Genomic DNA, 25,156 nt, shown 5'->3' with positions numbered 1-25,156 from the left:
TCAACAAGGTTGTACACTCCTGTCTAGACTCAGGAAGCATTTATGGTATTTTTCCACTTGCTGGTCAAAGCCCCTGGAAGAGAAGCCTGCCTGGAAAAGTTTCACTGGAGTCAAGAGGTATTTTAACGCAAGGCCCCTGAACTCAGGAGCCAAAAGAGGGGCTGCCTTGCTGCTCTGAGGCAGGGGCGAATCCCGGCCCCTCTAGGCACTCTGGTTCCCCGAGGCCGCTAAGCCCCGAGGCCGCTAAGGTCTCCCCTGGGGACCAAGTGGGGCCCTACGCCAATTTCCTCCCCAGTTCCCAGAGATAAATTCCTCATCTGCAGACCTTACATGCACTGAAAAACCCAAGGGGGCCGTCAGGACGGTCACCGTCTTCTGGGACTCAGCGAAAGGGACTGTCCCATCCCATTCTTTGCTACAGGGGTCTGGACAACTGCTTCTTGATCCGCAAAGGATGGTGGGAGGGGCTGCTTCTCAAGGTTCCCAGAAAGGTTCTCATTCCCGGCCTTCTTCGAGTCACTGTCAGCTTGAGATTGATCTGCATTTTCCTGCAGGCGTTCAAACAGGACACCCTGGGTTCTTGGCTTCTTTAGCCTCCTTTCTAACAACAGGCAGACAACGCTTGGCTTTCTAGAGAAGGAACACATGTATTGCCACACAGAGTCTGGAATCGGGGACACAGAAGCTGGGGCTCAGGCTGTCCTGCAAGCCCCTGTCCGTCTGCCCCTGACAGTGGGCACCACCTGGCAAGGCTTCAGAGCTGTGACAAAGGCAGGACGCTGGACACCGGAGGAATGGTGAGAGTAAGGGACGATGTGGAGGTGGGGAGGGCTGGGAGTGCGGATTTTCTGGCTGTGGGAAGGCGAGCCGTGGTAGGGTGGGTCCGGTTCCGGTGCTGTGTGGCAGAAGGGCAGATCTCCACATGGTCCACGCGAGGATGCGGCCGCCTTCGCCACCCCTGTGAACACATCTGCCCAACAGCTGCACCAGCTCTAGGTGCCAAAGACTCAATACCACCCAGGACTGAAACTCCAGGGCCAGCTGCTCCAATAGTGGGACTCTTTCCCAGGCTACCGGGTCCAATCTTTACGTTAAACTATGGATCTGTTTCCCCCCTGTGAGGGCTGGCTCCTTTAGCATGGACGGTGTATACTGAAAATCACCTGGGTACAGGATGGTTCCAAAGTGTCCTTCAAAGGAAAACATGACAGAGCCAGGGCAGTGATTGACACCCAGCAGGGTTACCATCATGGTCTCTTCGCCCAATTTCATCTAGAGGCAGGACGTGGCTCTCACCAACCTCCAGAGCTTGGATCCACTGCTTAGATACCTGTAGCTGTCAATGTAGGAGGAAAGCAGTGACTGGGGAGCAGTAGAGGGGCGGAGCCCAGGCTCCAAATGCCCACAGCGGTGGGTGTGTGGGGGATCAGGCCCCGTTCATGGTGGTGGGGTTGGAGTCTTCGTGGGAACGGAGCTCCTGCGTGAGCCTCCTGCAACAGCCCTGGAAGAGTCATGCTGGGGCAAGAACAGGGCCAGAGACCCTGAGGGAAAGCCAGCCCAGGAAAGGGATAAGTTACTAGAAAAAAGGAGGTGACCATGCTCAGGGGAGTGCGGGGATGGAATCGTACATCTTGGAAGTCACCTGAGAGAACCATCCTCACCCATGCACAGGAGCCAGCCCCAGGCCATCCCAGGCCCTCCGCTCTCCTAACACTTACTATGATAAACACTCTGGGCATTTGACCTTTCAGCATTTATTCCTGATGCTTTTACTCTATGGCTTTTGATGAATGATAATGGCACAAAGATGAGTTCTGCATCATTTGTAGTCCATGCTAGTCTTTATTGAACTTCCCACCTCTGGAGACATCTCTGTGAAGCAGAAGCCTGAATTGTATTTAGGCTGTTACCTCCAGCTGGTGTTTGTGTTGGCTTGACATACAGTGCCTCTTATATTGTGTTATTTGCCCTGTTTCTGTTGAACTGTTTGTTAAGAGGGAAATCTGGTTCCCCTAGCATACTGTTTTCTCTTTCTTTTTCTCAGGAGCATAAACGTAATCATAGTGTTGGCACCATGTCTCTCCAAGTCTCACTTCAGTTCATTTGTCCAGTGTATATATATCTGACCTTTACCATTTCTCATTTGTATTCTTCTACCTTCGTGATACATAGTGAAGATATTCTGATCTATGTTACCCCCAAGGGCTTTAAAGAAAGGTCATAAATGCTAAATGCTGCAAACGTGGGTATGACTTGGTTTACTGATATATTTCTTGAGCTATAAGATACTACCTAGAAAAACTTAGTGCTGGAAAGGGCTAGCAAACACGTGGGAACAGTAGTCACATGTTATAGAGAGCCCAGGTATCCCGAGTCAACTCCTCTGCCTTCTGGAATTGTCTCTAGTGACTATTTGACTTTTGGGAAGACTAGGATTCATACGCTTGTGGGTGGGATTTCAAACAGAGTCCAGAAAGAGGCAGCTCCCCTGCCCCACACAGAAGCTGAAAAGAGGTTAGACATTCCTTTCCCCTCAGGTCCCGTGACCTAAGCATGATCAGTCAGGTGACCCTGCTTGATGGAGGCAGTGAAGCAAAAGGAAGGGTCAATGAAGGATTTTTTACGGCCCCTGCAATGGAGTGGGCAGTCCACAGTGGGGGGTGACAAGAGTTCAGAGTACTAGTGTCCTGCAACTAGAGGTGATGCTAGTAGCAGAAGTGGCAGCAGCCATTGGTGATGTCCGGGTTGTCTCAGCTCTGCCTTGCTTGGCTCTTGCCGTAGCCTATACATGGCCTTCCTGTAGGTTCTTTGAGGTATTCTTCACAATTCCAACACGCTCATTGTCCATAAAGTCCACCAGAGACCATTTTATCTGTGACTAATAGCATAGCTATAATAAACCCATTGGAGACGCTGCTGCTAATTTCCTTGGCACAATGACAGTTTCCCTTCCCTCTTGTCTATTGTCAGATCTTGCTTTTTGTTTTTATTCAAATTAAATCTCCCAGCTATTTCACAGCACCTGGTACTATAGAAGTACTGAAAAAGCAATTGTTGCAAGAGAAATGGAAGGCATCAAAAGGGAGGGAGAAAAGAAAGGGTGAGAGAAGGAAATGCAAGGAAGGAAGGCAGGGTCTTCCATTTTCTCATTTCTGAGGCTAATCCTTCAATAAGAATCATCAGCTCTGATCCAGTAGTTCCTGATTATTTTATGATCCTGTCTCATCCTTTGTCTTTTTTATTATCTTTAATCTCATGCTTCATTGGTTTCTCCCCTCTAAACTTCACATGCATTCAGTTCTTTTCCAGTCTTAAAAACCAACAAACAAAGCTTTCCTTAGCTTGTCTTCTTCTTAATTTTCCAGTTTATTGTTTTTTTTCTCCTTTTCAAGTACAAAGTCTTGAAATATTAATCAATATTTCAGACATAACCATTAATCCTCTACCAACTGTGTTTTATCTTTACTATTCATCCATTCTTTCATTTACTCAACATATATTTATTGGGTATTTACTGTGCTTCAGACATTGTTTTAAACACTGGGGACACATATCACTGCTTTTTTATAGGTTACCCTGGGAGGAGAGAATAAATAAGCAAAAGGGAAAATGCTAATAATAAACAGGAAAATATACAGAGAAATAAAACTGGGTTGCCAGTGCTGACTGAGTAGTTAAAAAATGCCTTGACTCCTCACAAGCTGTGTGTGGTGTCCAGTGAGTGACAGGGGAGGGCCCTATGGAAGCCATGAAAACATATATAAAGCTATTGAAGTCATCCGTGCAAGATATGGGGGATATTTTGGACAAGGAGAATAGTACTGGGGATGGTGAATGGTAGAGGAATTTAGGTTCTATTTCAGAAGCCTCAGGACTTCATGTATGATCTATGTGATGATATTAAGTGAGAAGAAGTCTAATCAAAATTACTCCTGGACTTTTAGCTTCAGGAATTGGGTGGATATTGTCTGGATGTTAACTAAGACGGGAGACTCAGGGAGAAAAAGGTTGTGGGTGGCAGATAGAGCACAAACATATCAAAATTCTGTTTGGGATATGGTAAGTTTGAGATGCCTATTCGCCATCCAACTAGTTCTATCACATTAGTAATCTGGTAACTTTATTTTATTGATGCAGTTTACAAGACATTAACACATAAATGACATCCTAAACCCAAGATACTGGACAATAGTATCCAAGGATATAGAGGGCAGACGTACTTTATAAAGCATACTTTATTGCTTTATTGTGGTTCACAGATATTGCGGGATTTTTTTTTTGTTTTTTGTTTGTTTGTTTGTTTGTTAGTTTTTTACAAATTGAAGCCAAGACCCTCCACCAGCAAAATGATTACAACTTGCTTTATTGCGATACGTGATTTATGGTGGTGGTCTGGAAACAAATCCGCAATCTCTCTGAAGTATGTCTGTAAAAAGAAATGGGAAAGTGGCCAAGACCAAATTCTGGTACATTCCTATATTTATATTTCACATAGAGAAGGTAGGTCCCATAAAGAAACTGAGAAAGAGCAGCCAGTGAGATAGGAGAAATAAGCAGACGAGTGCCGAATCAAAGAAGCCAAGAGGAGAAAGTAGCAGTCAGCTGTGTTGAAGGCCAATGAAAGTTCAGATAAGAGAGGGCAGAAGAGTAACCACTGGATGTGACAACTTCCAGATTATCGGTAGCCGTCGTTGGTACACATACGAATGGCTTTCATTAGTATACTCTCAGTGAAGTGGTACAGAGGAAAGCCTAATTGGAGTGGGTTGAAGAGAGATTAATAGATAAATAAGTGAGAGTAGCAACTACAGAAACCTCTTTTAAGATGTTTTTGTCTGTGAAGAGAAGATAAAGTAAGGCAGTAACCACAGGAAGCTGTCATTGTCAGTGTACCCCCTTACAGTGGGATTTTTGTTGTCCTCCTAACCCTATCTAAGCCTTCTTTTATCAACATTTCATTGTCGGTACTCTCCAATATTTTATTTCAGACTCTTCATGAATGATTTTACACATTATGATTGCTATGACGAATTCATACACTTAATTCATACACTTAATTCAGCTGTCTCTATTAATGTAAACACAAAAGCCTACCGAACCCCTGAAATACAAGACCCTTTCTCAAGGAAGCCTCACATTTGCTCTCTTTCATGTGGTCCATATCCTGCCCACAGGAAACACTCAACCCTCTGTCTTGACAAATCCTGGGAGTGGAATGACAATAGTCTATCGGATCTACCACCTCCGTCTTAAGGAATCACCTATCAAATCCTCCAAGGGGTCCTAGTGAAGCTCCTCTCAACAGTCTTCAGGTGAGAAGCTGGAACGCTCCACATACATCTTCCCCTCCTTAGTGGTAGTGATGGGGGGGAGGGTGGGGTGGGGGCCATAACACATTTCAAAATCTATTCTCAAAAATGCTTTCGCAACTGTCTCTGGAGCTTTTATACCTAAGACATGGGAGATGTATTCAAAAGCCATGAAATTTTTCTTAGCAAAAGCCTTATAAAATGTATGACATTGCCACCTTTTTTGGATGGTTCTCTCTATTGTATCTTGGTACCTCAACAAAAATTTGTCTTTACCATTTTTTCATGTTCTGCTTTATAAAGCCGAATTTCTTATTTCTTTGGGGGACCTGGGATATTTCTGAGTCTTTTAGTGCTTAATGAGTGACTAGCTGCAGGAGATGAGTGATAAGGCTGGACAGCACAGAAGAAGCCCAAGAGTCCTAATATTTCTCAAATACTAGAGCTATTATATGAGCGATGCAGTTCCCTTTACCTGTATATCCCAACACAGTTCAGCACTGGTGAGCATCTTGCTAACTGTGGTACCCTGTTTCCCCGAAAATAAGACCTAGCAGGACCATCAGCTCTAATGCATCTTTTGGAGCAAAAATTAATGTGAGACCCAGTATTATATTATATTATATTATATTATATTATACCAGGTCTTATATTACATAAGACCCGGTTTTATATTATAGTAAAATAAGATGGGGTCTTATATTAATTTTTGCTCCAAAAGACGCATTAGAGCTGATGGTCCTGCTAGGTCTTATTTTCGGGGAAACACGGTACTACAGCGGCCCACTTAACCATCATCAATGCTGGCATCCCATCTTGAGGATTGGACTGTGGGAAACTGGAGCTTACGTAGCTGCAGGAACTCTAGGAGCCAAGGCACTGCATGCCCCTCCAGGTTGAGCCAATATATGGGTGAGGGAGCAGGAGAATTTTAATACCAGCTCCTGAGAGCATTGGCTAAACAATGAACCCAGGAAGCAGTAATTTCCCTGCCTTTTTGACCAGTTGGCAAAGCAGATTTCAGGGATAAAAGAAAGCCTCCAACAAAGGAAGGCAGGTGGGGCTGCTGGCAGCCTTTCAGTGAATAGGACAGTGGATAGGGGCAGAGCACCAACCGCGTCTGAGTCAAGTCTTGAAAAATTTGAAGTTTTGAAGATATTTGTCCCTCTTCAGTCAGTTCCCCTCCCAACAAATCCATGACTTTTATGAACTGTTTGTTTCAAATTCCAAAAGAACGACTGGAATTTCCCTGATGCCTCCAGCAAATTCACTGCTTCACGCCTTTACACGTGGCATGTACTAGAAGGTAACCCTATGATTCCAGCCTGGACAACTAGACATCATTCTAGCTCCCTTTTCTCTATTATGCTTCCATGGTTATCTCCATTCAGTCACTCCGGCCTCTCTACTTAGATGGAGCTTTATGCTTCTCTCTATTACGGTTCTGATACTGCTCTGTAACCCAGCATGTCTTTCCAGGTTTTTCATGGCCTTACTCATCATCGCTGAGCCTAATGTTAGACAGTTATATTGTGAATTAAAGAAATTAAAGAAATCCATTCACCTGAAGAAGTATTTTCTCCTTTGGTTTAGGTAACTTCATGAAAAGATGAGAAGACAGGTAAGATCCAGGAGCAAGTGAAAGTTAATTTCATTAAAAACCAATTACTAGGCCATCATCATATATTACAGACAACTTTTTTTTAGAAAGGCTATATGAAATCAAATTACAACAAAATGTACAGAATTGGTTTATTAAGAGGAAAACCCGTACGCAAACTGAGCTCAAAACCAAATATACATGTGGTCTTGATCTTTTAAATAAAGATGCAGTTAAATTACTGAATAGTAACTGTTACTGTATTTCAATCCCCTCCTTCCGTGCTCTGCATCCCTTATCTTCCTCTTTCATTGTATTTCGCTCTTTAAATCTTCTAACTATAGCATCTGAGCCCCAACTAAATATAAGCACCATTAGGATAGGAGTTTTTTATGTTTTTGTTTTGCTTATTATTGAATTTCTCAGTGCTGAGAAAAATCACCTGCCTCACAGAAGGAACTCAAATACTCATTAAAATATTGAATAAATTTAACCTTTTAAGCAATATTCATGGGAATTAGTTTGATTTAATTTTTTTAAAATAAGAAAGCATAAAAATTAAAAGGTTCAAAAATGGTGTTGCTATAGACAACATACAATTTGTGTGTTCAAGGTAATAATTTGAGTTATTTTAAAATGAAAATACATATTCAATTTTTTAATTTTTAAAATACCAAAAAAAAAATACCATGATTCTTCAGAAAGCAGAAAAAGATTTGGTGCAGGCACCTGTTAAAGGAAGAAGGATGTCTCTTTTAGGCTGTAGCTCCGGTCTGTGGAGCCATCTCTGACCAACCCGCTTCTGCTCTGAGCCACAGCAATGAATGGGATGGGGAATATACACTTCCCTGACTTGTGACATTAAGCGATTTCTAAGTCTGACTCCCCCTGAAGTCAAGGCTCCTGCATTTCCTGTGTCACCATGATGCAGCCCAAGGTTTTGCAATTAATCACCAGCTATGAATCCCATAATTGTTGCTTCATCGCAAAGTTAGAAAACAGTGAGGCAAGTTTTCCTTTCAGTCCCGTATCCCTTTTATGAATGAAGGGGTTGGGTCCACTGCTCGGTAACACGATGGGTTTTGAAGTAAATAATCCAACCTGAAGCAGCCATAGGTAAAAATCTAGAAGGGGGCTTCTGAATTTATCTTTGAGAAGGGCAGGAACTATTAGACTCCAGAGAAAATAAATCACACTGTAGAATGCATTGAGGACTCCAGGTTGGATTAGAGATGTCAGAAATAACTGAGATGTTCATTTAAGGGCGACTAAAGGAAAATAAAAGGATTTGAGTTGTTTGTCTTAGCTGAAAGCACTTTAAATGGAGAAAGGCAACTTCAGCACTATTTATAAGGTTAGGTAAAGAATTAAATTGAATTTCATTGGGTTCTGTGATAGCTCTTTCCATGGACTAAGCCTATGTTTTATTAGATTTCATTCTAAGACCCTCTTTTGACCAAATGAGCTTTTCCAGTATAAAATATTTCAAAGTTGCATGAGCCCTACCTTTCTCCAAAAGATGTGTATTCTTGCTCACTATCATAATGAATAGATATATTTTTCATCTGCTGACTGGGAACAGAGTCATGCCGCGGAGTTGTATAATAATAATAATTGTATTTATGGAATACCCGTGTGCTCTGCACTGCTGATACGTCACATCATGTAATCCTCATAAGCATTTGGGAAACAGACAATATTTTCTGCAGTTTATTGAAGGTCAGAAGTGTTAAGGGACTTGCATTTGGATAGGAAAATTGTTGGAGGCAAAGCTAATGCTTGAAGTTAGGACTGTTTGATTAGTGGTAATTAGTCCTCAGGAGTAAGACTTAACCAGGCATATATATATATCAGAATCGCATGAGAGGTTTTCCAAAGCGCAGAGTTCAGGCTCCATCACAGACTTAGGATCACGACTCTGAAGCAGCTGTGTGTGGCGCTACAAACCCCCAATGTCTGGGAGGAATCCAAGCCTCATCCCTTTGACATTCCTGCTCAGAAGAACTGCTGAAGGGAGCACTCTCGGCCATGTACAGTTACATGGGACACGCGACTAGACCTCTGCCTAGAGTTTTATAAGTGTAAACTGCAGAACTGTTTTCCTTACCACTAAGGAGTGGCCATGGCCAAAGGGTTGGGACCAAGTTTTATTTACTCTATATAGTAACAGTCTGGGCAGGAGGAAAGTCCCAAAAGAGATTGGAAAAGTCGTTTTTTGAGGCGACATTGGGTCATTTTCTTGAATAAAGCTCTGGGAAATCAGAAAAGGCTAGATTGGTCTTTCATCCTAGAATCAATCGTGGCTCCTAATTAAAGTGGCTGATGATAGCTTGAATAGCACAGTCCAGGCGTCACTGGTACCCTGAGCAGTGGAGAGAGGACCCAGTTAGAAGAAGGTACTGAAATCACCACAGGGGAGAGCCATATAGCTGAAATCTCTCAGGGGTGTACTGCTAATAGAAAAGAATGGCATGAAAATTTACTTAAGCAAAAGGCAGCAAGTCATTTCTGGTATCTTCTCCCAGAGGAAACAGTTCCAACTAGGGGCCATTTATGTGTTTACTGATTTGTTAAATAAACATGTGCTAAGTATCTTCTCTGTATTTATACTAGGTCCCTAGGATGCAAAGCTGATTAATTGGCCTAGTTATCAGGGAGGGAAAAAAAGCCTTCAAACAAATGGGTGTGGCCAGCTTTTAAATTGCTGGTAATTTATCTTGTATTTTGTTGTTACATTAGAGAGAAGCTCTGGCACCCATTCCTGGAAGTGAAAAATGTGTCAGGAAGTAATAAACTAACGCCTACTGCTATCCAGGATGAAAGGTAAATCATTCTGCTTCTCAAAACTAGATGCTAAAGGTTTTGTGCTCTAAGCGCTAAGGTTTCTTTACAATGGTTGATCAAACTTTTAGGGATGAATCATCACGCCCAATGAAGGGAAGGGAAGGAACAGAATTATGGGAACAAAAGGTGCTTTTTTTCCCCCTTGCTCTAATAATACACCTGAAAGACGTGACAGGGAAAAGAAACTTGGGTCCTAGAGTTTAAATGCTTGGGTTCCATTCCTGTATTAGCTCAGTCTGGGAGGGGAACTAGGAAGTGATTTCCAAGAAGATGAGTTACTCTCAGTGACTGGCCAAGGTAAATTATATTTTCAGCTCTGTGGCTGGTATGGTAAAAATACCATGATTGTCTGTATAATCAGACAGAAAAATAATGGTTCCTCAAGAAAGGCCTGTAGGACAGATACGGGCACTGAGTACATTGGTATTAGCTGGACAGTTCATCCAACTGTGGTCTGTTACATCTCTTGCCAAGATATATTAACTTATCTGTCTATTCATAAAAACACGGAAAATACATTAGATTTTTTATAAGAGCTTAATACATATTAATACAATTAATTGTATGAATTGTAATTTGAAGCTAAAAACTTTTAGGTGTGTGCAATAATGCCCATTCTTAAACTTAAAAACTTTGGCTGTAAAGGAAATTACATGCTTTTTTAAAAAAGCATATTAAAGGCATATGTGGAATAGACAATAAATGGTGTTAGAAGAACTAAGCAGCTTTCTGGAAAAAAAATGAAAGTAAATTTTTTTTTCATAACTTGCAGCCTAAGAAAATGGGTAAAAGATATAAATCTTGAAATCATAAAAATACTAAATAATTCATTAAAGTATAAAAATTACATTGGTGAAGATTTTTTCTAAATATGAACTAAAACCCAAAATTCAAAAAATAAAATATTGATAATTAAAAAAAAAATCTGCTTGACAAAGCTTCTGAAAGCAAAGACAAAAGAAAAGTAATTTGTTTCTTTAGGACATATAAAGCATCAATGTAACAATAAGAAAAAGCCCATCAACCCAGCAGATAAAAACAGGGACAAAGAGTTTGGAAGGAAGGAGGGACGGAGGGAGGGAAAACAGGGAAGCAAATTCACTGACTAAGAAATACAAATAATTTTTAAACACATGAAAAGATTCTCAACTTCACTCACCCTAAAAAATGTGTGAACTCAAACTAGGATTTCATTTGTCTGCTATCAAGTAGGTAAAGATAACATATGTATTAGCAAAGGTATACAGAAACAAGACTTTCAGATATTGAATATATCTTGAAACAACCATTAGGGGGCCTAATTTGGAAATGTTACTCCAAATGTAAAATGCACATTTCCACTGAATCTTTAATTTCATTTCTTAGGATTTGTCCTGTATATTAACTGATATTTATAAGAACCGGCACCTATGCAAGGTTTGCACTGTAGTCCTATGTTAAAGAGCAGAAGAAAAGACTTCACTGGCCTTCATATGCATATGCATGATGATGGTTTAAGGACATGGTGGTGTATTACGCAGCTGTGAAGACATTTTTAAAAAACCAAGTAAGCTTTTTATGTACTGATATGGAATGACTTTATATATTTTTTATGAAAAAAACAACAACAAGCTACCTGTAGTAGGCTAGCTTTCTATTGCTGCTGCTGTAACAAATGAAAAATACAAACTCAGAAGCTTAAAACAAAATGAATGTATTACCTTACGGTTCTGGAGGTCTTGGGGGCATGGGTCTTGCCAGGGTAACTCAAGGTGTTGTCAGAGTAGTGGTACTTTCTGGAGACCTAAGAAAGACAGAATCTGTTTCCTTGCCTTTTCCAGCTTCTAGCGGTCACCCACCTTCCTTGGCTCATGGTTCCCTTCCTTCATTTTCAAAGCCAGCAAGGTCACCTGGCTCTCTGAATTGTCCTCCATAGTCACACTTCCGTCTGATTGCAGCTGGGAAAGGTTCTCTGCTTTTCTGCTATCTGATTGGATAATGCAAAATAGTCTCCTAATCTCAAGATACTTAACTATAATCACATCTGTGAAGTCCTTTTTTCCATGTAAATTTACATAGTCACAGGTTCCAGGGATTAGGGATGGACGCTTGGGACCATTATTATTCTGCCAACCATAATACATATCCAAGTGAATAGAATGCTAATGTTTCTTTAAGGAAAAAAAAATGTATGCATATATGATAAAAATTAAAAATAATGCCAGAATTACATGTAAAATCATTAATATCAGTTGCCTGAAAGGAAGAGGCATGACATAAAAAGTGAGGGGGGAATTTTCCTTGTGTTCTCTTTTGTTCCTTTGGAGTGTTGAGTCATGTAAATTATCATCATACAAATCCTATGTAGTTTTGAAGGATAAAATCAAGTCTCTGCAAAATATAAAACGAAGATATGTGTAGATTGATTTCATTCCATTCAGGGACCATGAGCCCTAGTATTTGAGGAATAAAAAATGTGGCTTAGAAACGCTCCACTGAAGACAACCCAGTGGTGTATGAGCTGAGGAAGTAGCAGGAATGCAGTCAACAGTACGACGAAGTAGGAATAGTGGGGGTTACCTCACTGATCTGTTCCTGCTGCTAAGGCCTCCTGTATGCGTGTGTGAGCGTGTGTGTGCGCGCGCGCGTAAGTAATTTTTTTTTTTTTCGGTCTCCCTGTATTTTTACATCAGCAGTTCCACAAGAGCCTGAAGAGAAACTTGCATTGCAGCAGGCCACAGGGGAGAAATTTAAAAAAAGGGGGAGGGAGGTTCTGCTAATTTTATTAACATTATTCCTTTCAGACATTGCACTGGTGGATGCTCTCATTATGAAAGACAAACTATAGGAGCAGAATTAGAAAAATTGGTCCCTCTATCAAATTTTTAATACTCGAACAGGGTACTGTTCATACATTTTTCCCATACAAGAAAAATAGGTTATATATTAGCTTATGTATAAAGTCTTTAAAATATTGTTGAGCCTTGTTGAAGTAAAAAAGAAATGATTGGCTCTTTAATTAATAACATTTGTGTTCTACTCTGCTTTGGTACTAGTAATGTTGTTTTTAAAAATGGTATCATATTTACCATTAATCTCATGTTGGATATGAAAGGGAAGATATTTGTGTGGTGAGCTATATGAGTGTGTATGTGTGAATATAGGAGAAATTAAAGAAGTAGTCTCAGTGCTAGTATGCGTCATTTCAGGGGTGAATGGGTTTGTTATTCTTTCTGAAAGCTCTGAGTGCTACCCAGAGTGTAGTTTAAAAAGAACCAGAAACCCGGAACTATGGAGTTCATCAAAGTTCTGATGTCAGATTCTCTTTGGTGTTTTTCACTGGTGTTATAAAATAAGGACTTTTTCTCTTACTGGCATATGAACTTGTCCCTAATTTGTGTAGAATACCTTAAAAAGTTCTTAATAAAAAGAAAAAAGAAAAAGAAACGGTGGCCAATCATTCTGTGACAGACTCCTTCTGGTTTTTTTGCTCGGCCATCTTCAACACGTTTGGCTTTCACCTCTTGAGCCAAATTGACTGATCTAGCTCCAATCACTAACCTGTATTTCAGCCAGCTAGGAAGAGAAAGGAAATGGAGAGAATGTCTTGCCATAGCGTTTATGTACACTTAAGAAATATGAACACATTACTACTTCTTGCATGCTGTTGGCCAGAATTGTCACATGATTACACCTAACTGCAAGGGAGGCTGGGAAATAGTTTATTCAAGATAGTCATATTCATTGTTATCAGATGTTAATTGCTGTTGTTAAAATATAAATTTTATAAAAACATATTTATTATTATTATTACAGAAAAGAATATTTTAGGTTATTCCTGATATATTTTTATTGATTTCAGAACCAGACCCATATGATTTTTTAATTATTGTAACACTGTAATACATCGAAATGCATGATACATTTCAAGTTCATAATATATAACACATTTTTATCATCATGCCAAATATTTATTGGTCTTCTAGATAAAATTTTCAATCAAATTACAAGTTTTACCTCCAAACTCTCCTCAAATTCCCCTATAATTTGGGGGATTGCATTTATTTTTGGGTTAAGTCTTTGTATCATTTATTGTGGATGATATCACTCTGTACCTATTAAAATATATTAGTATATATCAGCAAAAATGTATTTTTCTTATTAAAATGTTTGATATCTCTTTCAATTTTAAAAACCATTAACATTTTCTATAACCTTATTAATTTTTGTTTAACATCTGTCAAAGGCTAAGATCATTAAATGGATTTTTACTTGTATCAATGTAAAACAAGTCTCTCTTTTTACGCATCTTGCCTTGAATTCAACATTTTCATAAATTACAGTTGTTTATGCATTTTATTTATAGGCTCCTGATTAACTTCGTACATCCTTCATTTCCAATCTCTAATTTTTCTAGATGTATTTTTTATGAGCAATCTATAGTTAGATATATTTTTAGACTACAGTTGATCCTTAACGCAGGGGTTAATGACACCTAACCCCTACACAGTTGAAAATTCACATGTAACTTTTGACTCCTCCAAAACTTAATTACTAATTGTCTACCTGTTACTGAAATGCTATGAAACAGTTGATTAAGGCATATTTTATATGTTACATGAATTATATACTGTATTCTTACAATAAAGTAAGCAAGAAAAAAGAAAATGCTTTTAAGAAAATCATAAGGAAGAGAAAACACATTTATTTTTATCATTAGTTTCAAGTGTACAAAACAACATAATGATTGCACATTTATAATACACCCCGCACAAAGTGATAACCCCGTCTGACATCGTACATATCTATTACTATACCACTGACTATTCCCTGCGCTGTACTTTTACATCTTGTGACTATATATGTTATATATAATATACATATTATTTATTATATAATATATACATTTTATATATAGTATTTATATACTAATTCAGATGATTCTGTAGGTTGATGGTTCTATAATTTAGTTGTAACTTTGGTGTGATCCTGGAATGCAGTAGGCGTAGCATTTATCTAATCCACCATGTTGGTCCCAAACCTACATTTACAGTATTTGTGGAAAAAAACTTCATGTGTAAGTGGACCCATGTAGTTTAAACCCATGTTGTTCAAGAGTCAACTGTACATTTATATAAATATTTTCATAATGTATGTGGTTCGTTTTATTTCTCTCCCTTAATTTTATTTTTTGCTATTTTCTTTGTTTTCTCTCTTGGTTCTATGAACTATGCTGTGGTTCCACAGTGATTTGGAATTCATACATTTGTCATTCTTCAAATGATTTCCTTTAAGTTTCTCAAAAACATTATTCAATCAATAATACATCATCTTTTGCCTATTCTTTACAAAAGACTGTAAATCTAAATCTATGCACTTTTCATCTCCCCACTTTTTCTGCCAAGACAAATTTGGTCTTTCTTGTAATAGACTAATCATTTGTACACAAATAATTGCTATTAAATTACGTTAATTTATATATATTTATTTTTAATTATCCCAGTTTTGTAATCATAATTACAACAATTGCTTTAACCTTATTCTAAATCAGTTTCGATATCCTCTATCTGCCTTCTATCTCACTGTGTTTTTATTCTTATGTTTTAAACTTGGTTCATGTTTTGGTTAGCTGAAGTAGGTTTTTCCAAGGTCACCAAAGGCATATATTTTTGAAATATTTTATGTCTAGAACTGTCTTCTATCTTACATTAAAATAATCCTCAAGAATATAAAATTCTTTGCTTGTAATCTTTTCATCTGGAATTTGTACTGATCTGTGGTTCTGAACCTTTTTTGGTTTCAAACATCTTTAAGAATTTAATGAACAGTGTGGGCCTCTCTATAGAAAACAAGCGTTATCTATTCAAAAATTAACAGAATTTTACATAGGCTTTTATAATTCAAGAGCTGCCTGAAGCTCATGCATTAATCTTCAGTAATTTCCTGAAAAGTTGTTTCTAAGAGACCTTGGAAACGAATCTTCCAGTCCTTTGTAGATACATGTTTTATCTACCTAAATATTTATTTGCAAGAATTTTCTCTTTATCATAAAGATTTATATTTTTTCATTGTTTATATATGAGTCGTGGTTATAATTTGATTTGTTTATTTTAATTCCTCCTGCCTTCAGCCCTCAGAGGCTAACCTAACTTATAGATATTATATGACTGGCTCGCTTGCCCTCTCCTGTAGGTTGGCTGCGTCCACCACTACAGACCACAGCTCTGGACAGGGACCCTTCTCCAGACAGCTACTCTTTGGGATCTGATAGCCACTCCCTCCAGGCCTAACAGAGTGTTACCAATCAAATTCTCTTGCTTCTTCTATTTCATAATTTCTGCTACTTTGTACATGCTTCCTGCTTATTGCATTTTTTTCTGTTTGTCTTTTAGCTTGTGCCCTTCCCTCTGTCTGCTTCCTTCTGTCCATACTAGAACTTTCAGTACATATCCACCAGGGAGCAACTTCTTATCCCCCTCCAGCCTACAGATGGATTATGGGAGAGCCAGGCAGTGATCACTGATCCCATCTCATAAAGACAGATGAGTGGAGTCATATGATAGAGTGAAAGTTTTAATAAGGAACCTCCCAGAAATAGCCAAAAAGTATAGTGGAAATACTGCAGATGAAAAGAATAGTGCACGTAAGTGTCATATAATGTCCTCACTTTTCTAATATAACAGTTTAAATTACTCTTTTCATCTCTTGTATTAATCTAAAACTCCTGAATTGGACTTTCTTCTAATTACTGATTTACTAATTTTTAGAATTATGTTATTCTCTTTTACTGTGTAATTTTCTTCCAAAACTTCACACATTTTGTTGTTGTTTTTGTTATCGTTTTCTGTTTATTTTTGTTCAAAAGAAGTCGTCTGTACTCAGAATTTGCCAACTGGGAGGAAATTTGAATTGCCTGTGTCTATACTTCTTTTCCACGTGGGTGCTGATTGAATCCTGTTCTTAGAGTTGGAGCAGAGCTGTTATTCCCTGAGCCCAGGTCTAACATCTAGCCAGCTTTCATCTCCTGCAGATCTGCTGGACCATAATGGAGTCTGTCTGGGAGCTTCAGTCTCCACCATGAGGCAGGCAATTGGTTTGGCAGTCTTAGGACATAAACATTGAGAGGGGGGTGACTTAAGAGTGGAAAGAAGTAGAGCAACCTAGAAATAATTCCAATGGAACAGAGAGAGGACTACCCAGCTATGTCATTGGTACAAATTTGTTCCTATGAATTAGTGGGCAGAAAGTTAGGAGAAGGCTAAATTGTGTCCTTTATATTCCTTATAGAGGGGCGGTTTGCTCTTTTCATGAGGGGAAGCATATGCAGGACACAAATTGTTTTCCTCCAACAACTTTCATCATTTATAATTAGTCAAATTCCTGTGGGATTTTAGGCATTTGATTGGTTTCCAGTTAGTTGGTATTTGATATTTGTTTTTCTCATCTTGAGTTTCAAATGAAATGAAATGAACATTTGAGGGTTTTTAAATGAAAGTCAAGGTCTGTTAAGTAGACACAATTTTAAAAGTAACTGAACTGAAATTCTTACATAAAAACAATATATTTGTGCTGGATAGATAGCTAGATACAAAGATAAGTAGATATAGGTGTAGATATTCTCCTTGCTCCCAACCACTTTCATTTAAATTGCATTTGGTTTATAAGAGTAGAGTTTGCATATGGCCTAGGATATCTTATTATATTGGAAGAGCTAGTGATTTTTAGGGTACCATGGTGTGGTATAGACATAGCCCACTAAAGTTGCTGCTATGTAGCCATAGGTTTTACATGTAAAAATAATTTAAACAATTTTCATAAAAATTGCATGAGATTTCTATCAAGTAATCTGAAGATACATGTTTTTATTCTGGTTTTGTTGGCAACTAGCTATGTAAATTAAGAATATTGTTTAATCTACAGATTTATCTATTTATTTCCTATGAAAAGTAAAAATACCTTCCAAAATTATTTTCCAGAATTGCGATCACATAAAATACAGAGTTAGTAAAAAGCGGTTAATAACTGAATGCTAGAAGAATTGAGTTAATAATCATTTATTTTGGATATCTCTAAGTGACATTATGTGCCAATTTATTTATTTATTTGTTTAATGTTTATCCCTCTTAACTAAAATCTAAACTCTATAAAGACATTTTTTGCTGTCTTGGTCTCTCTGTGTCTTATGACGTAAGGATAGTTCCTATCCCTTAGCAGGCACTGAGGAACTTGAATAAATAAAGTGAATGAGCCAGACTGGCACTAGTAATAAAACAAACATAAATAGTTTACAGTCCTTGATCTGCTGAGTCTCACATTATCCTTAATTTATGCAATACAAGTTTAGAACATTTTATGTAAATGTGTCCAAATGAAAATTCGTAAACATAGACTAAAATGTGCTCATTAAAAACAAATTCAAATTCTGAGAAATAGTAGACTTGAGTTACTTAGGTCAACTCCTCTTTTTCTCTGGGAGTAATTTTACTTTGATTTTAGTTTCTTAATTAATAGTCTGCTCAACTAATCCTTAGGTAAAAGAAATGTATACTTACTTCTTGCAAAATTTACTTACCATGTATAAGCTACTGATTTCTTCATGTGCACGATTCTTTTATGTTATAAATCCAAGAAAGACTTGAGGATAAATATATACTTACTCTTACAATATTTCACTTTGAGTCCATATTTAAGAGAATGTTTTGATCTGAATCCAAGTCTCCTTAGTGTGAATGGATCAGAGTCATTATTATGCTGTGAAATTTACAACTGTCCTTTCCCTTCCTCCAATTCTCATCAGTTCTTTAAGAGATCTCAGTTTGTTACATATATAAAAGTTTATCAGTTTGATATGAAAAATTATTCTCAAACTTTGAAAAAAAATCATTTCTAAATTAATTCAATCAGATTCATATATATCATCCAAATAAATATTTAAACCAGTATGTCCTGGAACCAGATTGCTGGGTTCCCAAACTCTGACTTCACACAGTTCTTTATTCTCTTTAAAGCTCAATTTCTTCATCTGTATTTGGGAATAACGCTAATACCTACCTCATAGAGTTTTGCAAGACTCAAGTGAAAGAGAACTATAGCTCATAGTAATTGCATTTTTGAGTGCTTCCTGCCAGATACGATAGATGATAGATAGATGATAGATAGATAGATGATAGATAGATAGATAGATAGATAGATAGATCATTCATTTAATCTCACAACAGTCCTTTCAAGTACTGCTTCTGTAATCCCTAGTTTACACCTGAAAAACTTGAAGCACAAAGGGTTACAGAGTGTGTCTGCTGCCCAAATAGCAAGGTTAGGATGTGGGCGTCTTGTCTGCCTACCACATCTATTGAAGATAAAATGCAAAGTACTTGGTGACTGACTAGGTGAGAACAGAGGGAGTAAAGGGCAGTAAGGATGATTCCTAGGTTTGTACCTGGTGGAAATAGATAAGTAGGTTATGACAAGTGTCTAAAATGCAACACATAGAGCTATGATATCACGCTGAGTGATATCTCAGAGTAGAAACAACCAACTGCCTGTGAAATTTGGAGCAATTTTCCTAGAGGAAATAGAAATTGTCCTGAGTCTTGAAGGGTGGCCAGAAGCTTACCAGGTAGAGAAACGTGGGAAGAGTGCCTTAGAAACCAACTGGGTAATGCCAAGGAATATAATGCAACGTACCAATTCCCTGTGCAATTTTAATTTTCTGCTTAATCTGGTTATTTGTAAGCAATGTTAAAATGGAGTTTAGCTGGATCTTGAATTCAAACACAAAGGAAATAGTGAGTTATTCCAGGGACCAAGACCAACATTACACATTCCATATGCTCCATTTCACTACAAATGAGCAGCTTTATGACCTGACTCCCTCGAGAGTTTTCAAATAGAGATTTAATTAGAAAGCATTCGAAAAACTCATCCTGAAATAACAAAGGCAGTGGTAACCATAAGAAGACATCACCCTGGTGAGAACTTGGTATACTGACTGCAGATACTATTAAGAAAATGGACAAATAAAAGATTATCTCTGAGGACAATAATTTTGCAGTATCGCAAGAGGCATTAGAATCTGTGGACTTATCTTAGGATGAAAAATATTTTTAAATGTGTTTCATTCATTAAAACTTGGCCTATTAATTTCTGCATTATCTATGAAACACATCAGAAAGAAGATTGTAGGAGATACAGTAAAACGAAAGAGCCCTCTGAAAATGATGATTGCTCTTTCTATAATTATGACTACTTTACTATAATTTAAAAAATTGAATTATATTAAGTTTCTCGTGTTTATAATAAATATTTATAAATATGACCTAAGTTTTTATTGATAAATGACTGGTACAACTAATGATGATTTGATCCTTATTTTAATACTGTTGATATAATTTTCTAAGTTGAGACGATCTCTTCAAAGCCAAATATTCATTATGCAAACAGTGCTAAAATACATATATGCATGAGATTGCAATTATTATCAATTCCAGAATCATAGAAAAGCTCTATTTAGAGAATAACTGATTTTTGTCTAACAGAAGAAATGAGGGATCATTAATTGTCTTAAATTACTTATTATCATTTATATGGAAAGACTTACCTGTGGGCCATATCGTTTGTGTATACTTTGTTCTAAGCAGCTCTTGCCAAGAATTTTTAATTCTTAAGCATATTTTTGTGAAGGTCTGAGGCTGACATAGCCCACGTTTGAAGTGAAAGTGTTTCTCACCGACTGACCCATCAATGAAAATTAGGATTTGGTAAAAGAGTTAATAGGGTACATGGCAAGAAATAAAATAAGGTTCTTAAAATTATCATTATGAAAAGTAAAGGAAAATGAAGAAAAACAGGAAGAGAGGGAGAACAAAGAACAATAGTGTGCACACACACACACACACACACACACACGACCTATTAAAAATTAGAAATTATAAATGACCTTTCATATTAAACAAATATCTGAGCATCTATGTGCCAGGAACTGAGGATACAGCAGTGAGAATATGCCCTGCATTCACGGTGCTTATATTCCAGTGTGGGAGACAGACAATAGCAGCAGGACATTAATATTAGGAAAATAATAATGCCAGATAAGGATCATAGAGAAGTGAGAAGGGAATAGCAACAACCAGGGAAGTTCTCACTGATAAGGGGACATACCAGCAAAGACATGAAATACTAATAGCAACCCGTGAGGATATTTGAGAAAAGAGCATTAGGCTGAAAGAATAGCTACTACAAAGTTCCTGTGATGACCAGTAGTGTTCCATAAGGAGTGGGAAAGCTCGAGGGCTGAAGTGAGTGGAGTAAGTGAGGAGGAGAATGGTAGGATATGAGGTCACAGGGTTTACGGAAGACTAGATTGTGTAGGGTCTGGTTGATTGGACTAAGGACCTGAGATCTGTGCCAGCTCACACTGTAGTCACTGACCAGCTGTTGCTATTGAGTACTTGAAATGCGGCTAGTGTGACTGAATTTCAATTTAATTGAACTGGAATGAAATTAAAATTTAAAAATTGATACTTGATCCAACTATTGCAAACTTTTAAATATGTTTCGAACAATTTGGGTATGTGAATATATTTTTAATTGCAAATGTAATCAAATCTTTCCAATTAAAATTCAGTGTCTGAATCGAGACATGGTGGATGTATAAAATACACACTGATTCAAAGATTTAGTACAAAAGTAAAAGACTTTAGAATCTCAACTTTTATGTGGATTGCATGTTGAAATGACAATATATCGAATCTGATTATAGATGATCCTAATAGGCAGAGGAGTATCATTAATTGTGTGTGAAATGAATGCTGGTATATTTCTATTGGGAGTTTATATTAGAGCACTTTCTGGGAGATATTTTGGAGAATATATAGCAAAAAATCTAAAACATAAGCTTACTTATTTATCAAGCAATTTTACATGTAGAAATATATCATGCAGAAGTAAATATCATAAAAAATAAAGATTTCAACATACTTCTTGCAATTTATTTAAAATAGAGCCAATCTAAATATCTCCAAATAGAATAGGACACATTAAATTAATCACTATGTATGCATAAGATGAAATACTAGGAAGTCATTTAAATTATAAATGTATGTATATCAATATGAAGAGACGGTCATACATTCTTAAACTGGAGAAGCTGATTACCAGTAGGCACATATAACATCGTATTTTAAAATTCATAAAATATAAACAATAAGGTTACATAATTTCATAGGAATATGTTTAACTTAATTTCTTTCCATTTTTCTGAAGGGTATACAGCAAAATTTTAAAGTTTTATTGTTTTGTGTGTTTTTTTGTATTATAGATATACAGGTATTTTTTACTTTCTACAGTTTTTATACCCATACAGTTTCGTAATATAAAGATGTTAACTTTGCAGTGATAACTAATAATGTGAAAAGCTAAGTGTTGATTCTTATTTTTTCGCTCGGTGACTTTAAGGGTACAATTCGACAAAAGGCGTACTTGTTTCAACATACTAGATCATTGTTGAAATTTAATGGCCTCCTTTCAGTCACGGAGATGAAATTTTAATAGGTGTCATCACTGGTAATGATCCCATTTTTTATAGTTGAATGAGTTTTCAACACATTTTGTTAAATAACTTTTGCATATATGTCAATGAGGTACTAAGGAAACACTTCTAACACATTAATATGTGAGCTATGACATAACAGATATTTTTAAAAATCAAAATAACAGAAAACAAAATCAGTTTTTAATTCAGAAGAATTCCCCTGTGTCATGGGCTAGACCTTCACTGAATTTAAGTCCTGCTAGGCTAAAATAAATAGACTCTGCTTTATTTATGGCCCATTTTGTTAGCTGTTGCTGGTTGGGCTGACTGCAATTTTGAGATGAGTAAAATATCATTATGACTTTTTTTAGTGGAAAAGAAAAGGGAAAATTCGTTCAAGGTGTGGAGAATATTATTAAAAATTGCATGAGGCAGAAATGAGCAGAGTATAAGCAGAGTATTAATGAGGCCGGCCTGACAATTCAAGTGATAGAAAGCATGTGAAGAAAACAATTGAAAACAGTTGATGGAGACCTTTGAGGACCAGTACTGAGGGTCCAGCATGTGACGACTGGGATAAAACCATTATAAAAAGCCGTGAAGGCTCCGATCACGGAAAGACTATTGACAGTCTCTTTGACAACCTTTGGAGATGAAAACGACCACTGCCGGAGCCATCGAAATCAATGAGAACTGAAGGCCTCTTTAGATCTGGGGTCTACATTTCTTTATGTATCAGCATATGGGTACATGCTCATGCCCTACCCATTCACTAACCCAACAATTTTATAACATTATACAATAAGCCAGAGGTTACATAAAGTGCTGTTTTTCTTTTAATTTACAGTTAAGTCCTTCTTTTGTGCTGGTGATATCGGTCAAGGACTATACATGCAGTGATAAGCCTCTCATAAAATACATATATATTTTGTGTACACAAAGCAGTTGACCTTCAGCTTAACCCAAACAATAGGACAGCAAGATTGCTTATATAGGATGTATCTTTATGGTTTTCGTTAGATAAACACTAATATCCAACTAATATCCTTTCTGGTTTTACTTTAGCCTTCTTGATCTCCTTTACTTCAGTGATCTTTTAAGAAAAATCACTCTCTTGAAACCATCCCCAGTGAATTATATAAACCACATTTACAGTGTAGGACCAAATACAGAATGTGTGAATGACACTAAGAACACATGGTTAATCTCTCAATTTACTAAATTATTTGGAAGGTTAATCAATGTGATAGCATAGATTCCAGTTAAACCAGCAAGAAGGTTTAATCAAAAAGAGCACATAGTTTAAATGTCAGTCTTGTTCCATGAAATATTTCTACATTCTCTTTGAGGCAGAGAAGAGAGAGAGAAGAAAAACGTAAAAGAAGGAATTGGGCCTTTTAATCTTGAACATGTTTATGTCGTTTGCATGTCAAATGCAGAATAAAAAGTAAGTTTAAAAAGTAAAAGAAACAGTATTTGCTGTAGGTTTTGTTATATGACAGAATGAGGGGTCAAAATAAATGATTTTGCTCAGAGTGAATGATCTAAAGCACGATACTCACAAAAGAAAACAGAGTAAATTACTCAATCAAAAGACTCAAGCACCAAAGATCACTGCAAGACCAGTCAGTCTTCTGAGGAGCCAAGGAGCTGGTTCTGTTTTAAGTCTCGAACATTAAAAAATTATCTCTATCCTTGCAAGCTCCAAAAAGCTGTGGATCCAATTCTATGGCAGAATAACCTCATTAGCTGCTTGAGAAACTCAGATCAGAATTCTCACCCAATCCACCATTAACTTTTGCCATCACCATGACAACTTAGGGGTGGTTAAAAGGGCTCAAAAGGCCTGTTAGCAGAATATTAAGGTAATGAGTTCATTTTCCATGTTGAAGTAGTTCCTAATTAGTTCTCTCAGCTATGACCACTCAATCATAATATAGTTTTGAATAGATTGGCTGTCTCACTCAATAGCAAATCGGAGTTGAAATGAACTCTATTCCTATTTGGACCATTAATAACAATAAATCCACAGCAATATCAGGGATTTTGTATAGATCCTTCCTGTGTAGAAGCACAGTGCGTTTCATATTCATTGAAAAACATATCAGCAAAATGTTTGCTCAGAAGTAGCCAATACCATCACCATAGCATTGCTCAACACAATTATTTGATATATATATATCCTCTCTAGCTATTACACATGTTATTTAGTGCTTTAATTTCCAAGCATTCCCAGTATATTCTCAGTGTCAACTTTTTCTCACATGAAATTATATTGAATATTCTTTATCAATGCATATAGATCATTGTATTCCTCTCACCACCCCCTGAGAGAAACTCTGATTAGTCTATTAGAGGACCGTGCTTCCTATATAAGAATCAATTATATGTGGAATCTAAAACAAGGTGAACTCTTAGAAATAGAGAGTAGAATGGTGGTTACCTGGGACTTGGGGTAGGGGAATTAAGGAGATGTTGGCCAAAGGATATAAACTTTCAGTTAGAAGATGAATAAATTCTGGGGCTCTAATGCACAGCATTGTGTTTATGGCTAACTATACTGTCGTGTATACTTGAAAATTCTTAAGAGAGTAGGTCTTACGTGTTCTCACAGCAAAACGGAAATTGTAATTATGTTATGTAATGGAGATAATCATACTGCAGTATGTAAGTGTACAGTGTACACCTTAAATGTATACAATGGTACACAGCCATGCACTGAGAAATGCAGTCTTAGGTGATTTTGTCATTGTGCAAACATCCTAGAGCGTACTTGCACAAACCTAGATGGAATAGCCTACTGCTGTAATTGCACGTATTATACGTTTATACGACTTGCAGTGCATAGGTTTGCTTATACCAAGATCATGAGAAACACATGAATAATGCCATGTG

At 37.3% G+C, this 25,156-nt stretch overlaps 1 pseudogene; it reads right to left on the bottom strand.

Annotated features, from left to right (window-relative positions):
- LOC117018008 (5' exonuclease Apollo-like) lies at positions 1–20,340 on the bottom strand (annotated as a pseudogene).
- Positions 20,341–25,156: the final 4,816 nt, after the last annotated feature.

This window comes from Rhinolophus ferrumequinum, chromosome 26 (genome assembly GCF_004115265.2).
Source record: "Rhinolophus ferrumequinum isolate MPI-CBG mRhiFer1 chromosome 26, mRhiFer1_v1.p, whole genome shotgun sequence".
Classification (NCBI taxonomy): domain Eukaryota; kingdom Metazoa; phylum Chordata; class Mammalia; order Chiroptera; family Rhinolophidae; genus Rhinolophus; species Rhinolophus ferrumequinum.
The sequence above is the reverse complement of the archived record's forward strand: the minus strand, read 5'-3'. Positions and strand labels throughout refer to the sequence as shown.